The 10,804-nt window shown below is 44.6% G+C and overlaps 1 protein-coding gene across 4 annotated transcripts in view; it reads right to left on the bottom strand.

The window, feature by feature from the left end:
- LOC147019866 (uncharacterized) overlaps positions 1–10,804 on the bottom strand; it is a 254,067-nt gene that overhangs the window by 101,087 nt on the left and 142,176 nt on the right. For 2 of the 4 annotated variants that reach the window (XM_085894649.1, XM_085894650.1), the window contains 2 exons: positions 10,160–10,324; positions 1,851–6,416 (listed from right to left, as the gene is read on the bottom strand). The exons of 1 other annotated variant lie outside the window; for it this stretch is intronic. The gene's annotated coding sequence lies outside the window, so the exon portion shown is untranslated. Of the gene's footprint in view, positions 1–1,850; positions 6,417–10,159; positions 10,325–10,804 lie in introns of those variants that run through there. One more of the 4 variants, XM_085894647.1, reaches the window with a different exon arrangement.

The raw sequence follows: 10,804 nt of genomic DNA, 5'->3' as shown, positions 1-10,804 counted from the left end.
GCATGCTGTCCGTGTCTTGTCTGCATGTCGTTTAAGGCTTATCTCGTTAGAGTCCCCTTCAAAACCCATTATCCGTAGCTCCCTAGTTAAGAATAGGTTATAGATTAATTATAACATTGTCGTGAATGCTTTGCTTGTGTCGTGTTCCCCGATGTCCCCAATACATCTGGCCGATTCGTATGAAGTTGCCGCTTTGAATTAATTCGTGCCGCGTCGAGGAATGATCCGCTCGATTTGGATAAAAAACGAAAATGGTTACAGACTGGTAGACTCCGCTCGGTCTCTGACAAAACCAGTCTGTAACCGGGATATATTCCCCCAGCTGGCAAGGTACAGGTGTATTTTGGTATCGTGGTTTGAGACGCGTAACCCGAGAATTGTGCCGAACCAGCCGGCGTTATAATCCCAGAAACGGCGGTGGTTATGGTGGCGCCGAATTTGTAACATTTGGCTGTCGAGAGTTGGGTGCAAAAACCCAAACTGGTTACGGACAGTGATTGACGCGCTCGTCCGAAGCCCCCCCCCCCACCCACCCCCGGATCCGTAACAATATATATATATTTATATATATATATATATATATATATATATATATGTATATATATATATATATATATATATATATATGAGACATAGAAAATGGAGTTATTGACTTCTACTCACCACTGAAGATTGATGATTTTGTTGAGTCTGAGCAGTTTCCCATAAACTGTAAATCTTGAGTATGGGTGAGTGAACACTGTCACAAGTTCAATTCAAACCATAAAAACAATCGACATAATAAGAAGCAAGAAATGGCGTATCACCAGTGGGCCAATTCGGCGTTGTGTCCATTAAATAATATGATCCACTCAGTGACCTGGGTGTCATAAATGACCAGTGTCTGTGAGAATAAGTTGCTAACTAAAAGGGATTTGATGCTAGTTCTCCCATGGTTGAAAGGAGTGAAGACCCACTAAAGATGGCGCTGCGAACAACACATGTGCTACGAAGCTTTGCGTGGTGAAAAAGAGAAAATGCATCACATCACCAACTCCCAGTGAACTTTCGTTTAACAACAATGAAACTCAAGTCCATGAGTTATTTCCACAACGGTAAAAAGTGAGCCGCCAGGCAGAGAAGCGTCATCACACTCTCGTTAAAGCCTTCTTCCCCACTCATCCCTCGAGGGTGGGGGGGTGGGGGTAATGGAACACCGTAGTACTAGTGTAGGGCAAAATGACTGGTCAGAAACTGGATACAAAGACCACACCTACAGTTCTGCCATTGGGTGGACAAGTAAAGGGAGCAAAGTTCATTATGCAAAAGTACGATCAAGTGGGCACCGATGAAACGTACACCACAAGTAGCCCCTCCAAGATCGCTCGTGACCATAACTTTTCATCATAGGAAAAAGCGATCGATCAGAAAAGTGTAAAAATTGTAGTGTTAAAAAAAAAAAAAATACACTGTCCCAAATTTTCAAGTTCCAAAACAAACTGCACAAAAAGGACTAGCTGGCCGATGGACTTGATAGGCAGACCGCGCATTCCTCGCCGCTGGCACTTGATAAACAGCTGCCCTGTCCATACTGGTGCTGGTTGCAAGTGAGGAGATGTAGGTGACGCACGTGCTGGCAATTGAGGAACTGGTTGCGAGTGGTTACAAGTGAGGGGTTGTAGGAGATGCATGTGCAGTAGTCAAGTCCTGTTCACCCTAAACAGGCTTCAACCTGTTAATGCTGACACTTTCATGTTTTCCATTGTAGTTAATAATGAAAACTTGTGTGGGAGCTAATTCTGGCCACCTAAAGACAAAAAACCTTTCGTTTTATACAAGCTGTTCATTCATAATAAAGACAAAATAAAAGATTCATAATAAAGACAAATTTATTTATTCAAAATAAAAGACACTCTTGTGCACAAGAGGAAGGCTTCAACTCTCAACGATGTTGCGAGCCGAATACTTAATTCTACATTGAATATTGGGTGTATATACACAGTTTCTTGAATATCGAGGTATGTCGAGACAACAGATGGAACTTTGTGGACTTTAAAATAGCAATATAGAAGGATTATTGGTCTGTTTTGGAGCTTGCTTATAGCCCCCGGGAGAGGGTGTTGGGAGGGGGGGGAGAGAAAGTCATTCCTTGCCACTGACTCAGATGGTCATCAGACAGATCAAGTTTTACAAGGTTGTTTATGACTACATCAGTGAAATATGTGTATTCCGCTCTTTACTAGTTTTCTGAGCATATATATATATGACCGTTTTTACAGCCATTTTTCCCTGCTGTGCAGGGGTTAGGCTTTTTCTTGAGGCAATGTTTTTATGGCCGGATGCCCTTCCTGACGCCAACCCTGGTCGCCTCTTATGACACACAGGGATATGGTATACCTATTTTAACCGGGGCATACACCGGGACCAGTTACACTGGTACTCACTTCGCCGACCTCAGATGGATGACAGGCTGAGTCAACCCCCTGGTGTTAATTCAGCAGCCAACGGAGCTTGAACTCAGGACCCTGGGATCCCAAGCCACCACCCTAACCACTAAGCCAACACCAGGCTGAGTTTTCTGAGCATATATTTATTAAATTCTTTCTCAAAGCACTATACTAAAGGTAATTGGCATTTTACCTCATGATAAAGTTTCCAGTAACCCGTTTTGTTCATACAGAACAACCTAATGGTTTGTTCTGTGAGGACAAACCTACTGAAAATCTAAATTTGTTGTCGGCTTGTAGCAGGCTTGCTTCCACCGCATCACCCAGACTTGTGTTCTGTGGTGGGTTAACACCCTAGCGAGTGGATGCAACCCTCGGGGACCACCACCACCTCCCCAAATCCCACAGAGTTGGGGCGCCCAAGCGATTTGGAAGGAAAGGCGATTTGGAACCCTATGCACACCGAACATGCACATCCAATTGACAATCGCCTTTTCAGTTATACTAATCAAATTTAATTTGAGCAAGCCGCTCATTCTTTTTACCCTGAAGTTTTAAAGATATCTCTATTATGCCACATCTCTTCATCACAATCATCCATCTGATTTTCATTCTTAAGCAACAATTGTTGAATTCTTTCAAAAGGGTTTTTTTTTGTTAGTCCCAAAGGCACGAGTGTCTGCACTTTCGTATTTTCCATAAAATCCCACCGACACGGTGTCTCGACTTGATTTTAGACTAGGTTCTTCATTTTCTGGGTTTTCTGGATCTTTATTGTTGCTCAGAGATGGTCGGTCCAGGGAAACTTCATGTGCCACCATCGTCATCACTGTGGCAAATTTTCTCACACACACACACACACACACACACACACACACACACACACACACACACACACACACACACACACACACACACACACACACACACACACACACACACACACACACACACACACACACACACACATCATTACTCTTATGCACGCTATGATGACAACAATAGCGACGAATATCATAAGTCCAACGAACAGTATGTGGAGTATCCATGTTCCCCATCCACCAAACATCTTTTCCAACCATGACCCGAAGTTCCATCCCTTATTATAATCATGATACTTTGCAGCTCCCTACCTTATGAGTTGTACCACGTCATGGATATGTACCGTTTAATGATGCCTGGGGTTCCATGAGATTATTCATTCGTGTCCTTATATCTATCCTTGTCCCAGTAATTCATCCCTCAATGGTTACTTTTTCTTCCCCATAGTATTGGCATGTCGAGTTACCCAAGTAAGGTCCATTTCCTTTTCTACTTACGAGGCAAACTATTCCCACTTCTCCATTCATAACCTTAAAATGCAGTGGATATTTCTTCAATACTTCCCCTTAGATAGTGAGGCAAAATTTATCCTATATCAAGGAGTGTGGTCATCTTTTTCCCCTGAAAATGGGAAGTTACATTTCACCCGATGTTATCTCTTGTACTCTTGCACTTTCTTCCCCTCCAGTCTCTTCTATTCTAGATAGGACTGGGTTAGCTTGGCTACGAACCAGGTACCCACATATATCTTCCTCTGAAAATGGGACTGCCAAGAGGGGCAGTCCATGCTTGGATAAGTGGGGGAGCTGTGAGCAAACCCAACACTTGCTCCTGTTCATACTTTTAGCATGTTGTAAAGATATTGCTAAAAAGGTGTTCAGTGGATGTCCAGTTATCCCTTCATGTAACACTATGCCTCGTTTTAGGCGTACAGTGCCTACGTCCCCTTCATCCCGTGTAACACGGGGTGCATAATTATATGGAAGGGTCATAAGTGTTTATCCCATACACGCCTATCTTATGCAATTGGTCCCGATGTTTACCTTCTTCTGCCCTGCGTTCCCAGTCACGACCCTTTCCTTGTTTCCCCTGCTCTTGACCAAACATTCTGCTCTCCATAGCGTTCCCATAATGCCCTCATTGCCTGTTATTGTCCATATTATTACAATTATGCATGTGCTAATCAAAAGCACTGCTACATATGTCGTGAACCCCCGGTAACGTTCTTCCCACTTGAAGATTTCCTTTCTTCTCTTTATGACTTCCTGTATGCTTTTTGCAGTGAGATGCATGAATCCATGATTGCTTACCTTTGCACTTGACAGCTGTGTTGGTGACCAATAATACTTGATGGGGTCCGGTCCAACGTGCCTTCAGTGCGTTTTTCCATTTGAACATCTTGATGTACACCCAGCTGCTGGGCTGCATACCGTGGTGTTCCTCTGTAGCTGGTCTGGTAGTGCTTGTTTGACCTGCGAGTCAAATTCTTTGACAACCTTGAAGATAACACAAAAGTTAATCATTGTCTCGTCTATCATGTGTATGTCCATCTGTTTCAGGGTTAATGGGGGGGTTACCGGCACTAGCATCGGTCTCCCCATCAATAGTTCATGTGGGGACAATCTGCTGTGACTTTACCGTTAACCTCATTGACATCAGTGCCAGAGGAATAGCCTCCAGCCATTTCAAGTGGTTTCCTCACCGTGTCGTGTCGCACACATACATGAATGCAACACTGAATGTCTGAATTGGTTTGCACTTGCCCATGCTGTATCCTGGTAGGTTAGTCTTCAGGGTTCCCATGTGCATCTATAGTCTACGTACATAGTTGATTGGATCCAAGTCATGATTAAACTGCATCGGTGCCACCACCTGTCCTTGCAACTTGAGAGCTGTGCCAAAAACTAACTCAGCAGCACAGCACGCTAACTCGGATTTAACCACAGTTCAGATATTTAGCAAGACGATAAGAAGATTCTCCGTCCATCTTGTATTTGCATGGGCTTTCAGAGATGCTTTCAACTTGATGGAGAGTAGGTGACTGAAATTAGCCCATTAGATGACTGTGTGGTTAATAAGCTGTGGTTCGGGTTCTCCTTCTGCGAAGTAGATCAGACAGAGCTTGGAAAAGTGCTTATTCAAACATGCCCTCACTCTGTGGTTATTATTGAGGACCCACCGAACACAATTTGTCAGGATCAATGTGAAGTTGGTCCAATCTGGCATCTGGTGTAGAAAACATGACAAGTGGTGTCCTGATGTGTCGATGTATTCTGGATCTCTGACATGCTGTGCAGGTTCTGGACAAGTCCAACATCACTATTCACTCCCTGCCAAACAAAACGCTGAGTCAGTAAATGTTGAGTTGCTCTGATGCCAGTGTAAGACAAATTGTGTAGAGTGTCAAAAAGTGCACGTGGATACTCGCTAGGGACGTAAGGACGAGGATCACCTCTGGAAACGTCACAGACAATTCTTCCCTCAGAAGTTGGGAGGGGTACTTCCTTGAACTGGAGTGACATTGGATTGGTGCGCAACTTTTGTATCTCCTCATCATGCTGTTGGGTTTCAGATATGGTCGTGAAATCGATGAGGTTCGATGCATCGCAAGTATTTACATCAACTATGGAGAGTGCATCTGCAGCAGAGTTGTTTTTGCCACTGATGTGCCTCAGGTCTTTTGTGACCTGTGACATGATCGGGTCCTTACTTGGGAGCATAGGTCAATGGCTTGTGGTCTGTATAGATAGAGAATGTCCTTCCTTCCAGCATATGCTGAAAGTGTTTGACACCCAAATAGGCTGCCAGAAGTTCTTTCCCAAATGTGCTATGTCTGGTCTCCGCGGGTTGAAAACGCTTTGATAAAAAAGGAGAGTGGTTGCCAGACGTCATCTCTATTCTGCTGCTCAACTACTACCCTCACGACCGGAGCATCGACTAATAGGCATAGTGATGCCTCAGCCGTGGGATGAACAAGATATGAGGCCTCAGCAAACCTCACCTTCATCTCTTTGAATTAAGACATTTATTTTTCATCAAGGGAGATAGGCTGTTTTTTAGCTCACCTGGAACGTAGTTCTGGGGAGCTTATGGAATGGCGCGTTGTAAGTCCGTCCGTACGTCCATCCACCCGTCCAACCACAAACACTTGCAACTTCTTCTCTGAAACTACACAGACGATTTTGATGAATCTTGACCACAACCTTCATCACCTGGTATGTACCGAAGTTTGTTCACAGCATTTACAAAAAACCCGAGCCCTAAGAGGGTATACGAGGGGTTGCCCTCCAAAAGAGGTATTTGGTGATGAAGGTTGTGATCAAGATTCATCAAAATTGTGTGTATAGTTTGAGAAAAAACAAATATATATTTTGGGGGGTCAACCCCCTACCTCGTAGACCCCTTCAATTACCGCAGATTTTGATGCGGTCGATAAACTTTGGCACATCACTGGTGATGAAGGTTGTGGTCAAGTTTCATCAAAATTGTGTGTATAGTTTCTGAGAAAAAAGCAGTGATTTACCAAAGTTTATCGACCGCATCAAAATCTGTGCCAATTGAAGGGGTCTACAGGGGGGGGGGGGTTGACCCTCCAAAAATAGATCTTTGCTCTTCTCCAAAACTACACACACAATTTCAATGAAACTTGACCACAACCTTCATCACCCATGATATACCAAATTTTGTTCATGGCATGAAGAAAAAAAAATCAGGGTTAAGGGGTTCTAAGGGGGTTTGAGTGACTTGCTTCTGATGCAGGTGAGCTTCAGGATGCTCTGATTTTTGTATGTCTGATTTTATTTTAAACGACACAGGGACACCGGTCACGATCTTTTTGGATTCGGATTCGACTTTTATTGTACATTTTGAACATATAAATACAACATGGAATCGCAGTTTGTTTATTAACAGTGCGTTAAGATACGACCTCTTACAGGATGACCTTGAGGTACCCACACTCACCTCTAAGCTGTCTAGCCTGGGTTTGCATCCCTCCCCAGCTATAAAATATCATCCTGGTGTTTCACAGGCTGGGTGAATCATCAATGTGTGTGCCATCCCCACGATGGACGTTAAACTCAGTGTCCTGTCTTCCTACATGAGATATAGACCCATGGTGTCCTTCACCAAAGAGTGGAGGAGCTCCTGGTGAGCCAACGGCCATCCATATCTAGTGCCCAACTGTGTCTGCGGACATAGTCCTGCAGTTGGGTTACTTTTTATTAGGAGGTTGGTGGCAGGATTTTTTGCACTTCGGCCACCATAAAACCCTTCATTCCGCAAAACACAAAAATGCAAATAAATCTGAAAACCCACTCCGTGGGAGTACCTCCTGTGCAGCTTCCCTTCGCAGGGCAGCTCACCGGATGACGGGATTGGGGAAAAGCCTTCGGGACCCCCAATCTTTAATACGAGGGAAATCACGGGGTAACATTCCCGGGTCAGATTGCGGGAGTGTGTGTCGGAGTGGTGCTGAGGTGTCGTCCACCAGACGGCGGTCTCCTTTGACTAACCTGAGGCGGTCCCTTCGGGTGGGTGCCTGGAATGTCCTATCCCTAAGAGAGGATGATCACCTATCTGTTGTCATCTGAGCTCAAGCATTTGAACATTGGTATTGCAGCACTCTCTGAGGTTCGGACACCGGATTGCGGCGAAATCATGGTGGGTGGTTACACCTACGATTGGTCTGGTCGCTCTGATGGTTACCATGCCCAAGGAGTTGCTGCTGTAGCTGTGTCCAATAAGCTGACTCCAATGATAATTGAGGTAGCACAAGTCAACGAGCGTATTATGAGACAAAAGATTCGTCACACCTTGGGTCTCATTTCCCTGATCTCCGTTTATGCTCCAACTGAGGCGAGTGGTCTCACCGTGAAGGACGCATTCTCTGCCACGCTCGAGTCTGTGGTTGATCAGTGCCCCAGGCGAGATACACTTCTAGTCTTGGGGGATTTCAATGCATCGACTGGAACTGATATGGATGGTTACGGGACGTGTGTTGGTCCCCATGGGTCAGGAACTGTGAACCTGAATAGCATTAAGTTCCTTGACTTTGCAAGAAGTCATGGACTTAGGATGGCCAGTTCATGGCTTCAGAGGATGTTGAGGTCATGGAGAGAGACTCACCTTGGTAGTGATATTCATGTCTCTGCTGGCTGTGAGTCAGAGGTCAATAGACATCTGGGTCAGGCCTGGGGAGTCATGGATTCATTGGATAATGGGGTGTGGCGCTGCCGGTACCTGTGTGGGAGGACGAAAGTCCAAATCTTCAGGTCCTTGGTGCTTCCAAGTCTTGCTCTTGGGATGTGGGACATGGAATCTGACCAAGAATCTGAGACGGAGACTAAATTCCTTTGGTACCAGATCTCTTCGGAGAATCCTTGGCTATCGCTGGTTGGGCTTTGTGTCCAACGAGCGGTTGCTGAGAGAGACTCAAATGAGATTTGTTACCTGCATAGTCTATGAGTGTCAGCTGCGGCTGTATTGACATGTGGCTCGTTTTTCCTGACGCTGATCCTGTTCACCAGATTCTCTCAGCGATGGAGTCTTGTGAGTAGAGGAGGCCAATGGGCTGACCACCTGCCTCGTGGTTGCAACAGGTTGATCGGCATCTCAAGGAGATGGGGATGGCCAGGCATCTGCCTGGGGGGTGGCCAGACGGAGGCCCCTGGAGCACCGGCGGAAAGTGGACGCAGCGACGCGTTGCTCTGGCTCATGCTCCTTCTGGTGGACCTGACCTGGTGTCCTTCACGAAGAATGGGCAAGCTATCGCTGGCAACCTGGCCCAATCACACATTCTTAATGCACTGTCAATAAACAAACTGTGATTACATGTTGTTTTATTTGGAATTGAGGTTTTTAAATGTTTTTATTTTCAATCAAATATGGCTACTAAACCACGTGACCTATGACATCATAAATTTACACTCCGCCTCTCAATGGGTAGAGCATTTTTTTTTGGCTTTCTCAGCATATATTTATTAAATTATTGCCGGCAAACAAGCTTTCTTTTTTTTTTCTTCTTCTTCTTCTTCTTCTTCTTCTTCTTCTTCCTCTCTCTCTCTCTCTCTCTCTCTCTCTCTCTCTCTCTCTCTCTCTCTCTCTCTCTCTCTCTGTGTGTCTGTGTGTCTGTCTCTCTGTCTCTCTCTCTCTCTCTGCCTTATGGCTGCTGGTTGCATCATTGGTTTGGGACCCAGCGATGCCGCTGATGCAGTGGCCCTATTACCAGAACAATGGTTCCATTTTGCCGACTTCAGAAGGATGACAGGCTGAGTCAACCCCACCTGGTATTAATTCAGCAGCCAACAGGACTCAAACTCAGGACCCTAGGATCCCGAGTCAGCCTCCCTAACCACTCAGCCAACACCAGGCTTCACAAACTTTACTGACGCTAATGAGCGTTTTACCCCCATTATAAGTTCAATTGAAGTTTATTTTTCCACACTGCCGAGGCACTCGTGACAATAATTACATTTGGTGGTTTACAATTGCTTACCGAGAGTGGTGGTGAGAGTAGGGGTTAGGAATTTGGGCAGGGTGTCAGCACACAATGGCCTACTCTTGATGAAAGACACCATGACATATTTATTTTCTATCCGTATCAAATCCTGGGAGACAGGTCCCGAGCTTGGTGTCCATCTGAGGGAAGGTGCAGTTATTACTACAACTCTCTGCCTATGACACAAAGCATGATGACAGTTTATAGTAGGGTCAGGAAATTAGCCCACATTGACAACTCAATCGCGAGTATGCGAACCCCGAGCTAACCTCTCAGCATCCAAACTCTATAAAATGGAAAAACATGCAATCATTTATTGAACAATCAAAAGGCTTTTCTTGCCAATAAATCAAACGTGGAACACAGTATATTGTTGTGAGAGTAGGAAAACAGTTTGAGGAGAATGACTCACACAGACTCTGTATCAAATGTTCACCAGAAGTCAATCAGAGTGTGAACACGATGGTGAGGCAATGGATCGGAGATTCACCATTTCAATGGAAAAGGGTGACTTCAAAAATGAGGCGTTTAGGGAGATCGTGTATCCAGAGGGTGGATGTTGTGATGAATTTGGTATCTGTCAAATGCACGAGACAATTATTATTAATTGCAAAGATTTTGGTGTAAAATATGTATGTATATATATATATATATATATATATATATATATATATATATATATATATATATATTATCCCTGTGTCGTAAGAGGCGACCAGGGTTGCGTCAGGAAGGGCATCCGGCTTAAAACATGTGCCAAATCACGATGCGGATCAGACGGATGATCCGCTGTGGTGACCCCCAACGGGATCAGCCGAAAGAAGAAGAAGATATATATATATATATATATATATATATATATATATATATATATATATATATATATATATATATATATATATATATATATATATATATATATATATATATATATAGTTGCGAATTCGCGCCCGCCGGCGTGCGAGCGGCCACGTAACTCGAATCGCGGCACGTCTCCCACCGAACGGACAATTCTGTCGTGACCCTCTCGGACTAACGCCGGGAACTAGTCACGGGT

This window comes from Eptatretus burgeri, chromosome 9, assembly GCF_056783735.1.
Source record: "Eptatretus burgeri isolate ZD-2024b chromosome 9, Ebu_testis_v1, whole genome shotgun sequence".
NCBI lineage: Eukaryota > Metazoa > Chordata > Myxini > Myxiniformes > Myxinidae > Eptatretus > Eptatretus burgeri.
The sequence above is the reverse complement of the archived record's forward strand: the minus strand, read 5'-3'. Positions and strand labels throughout refer to the sequence as shown.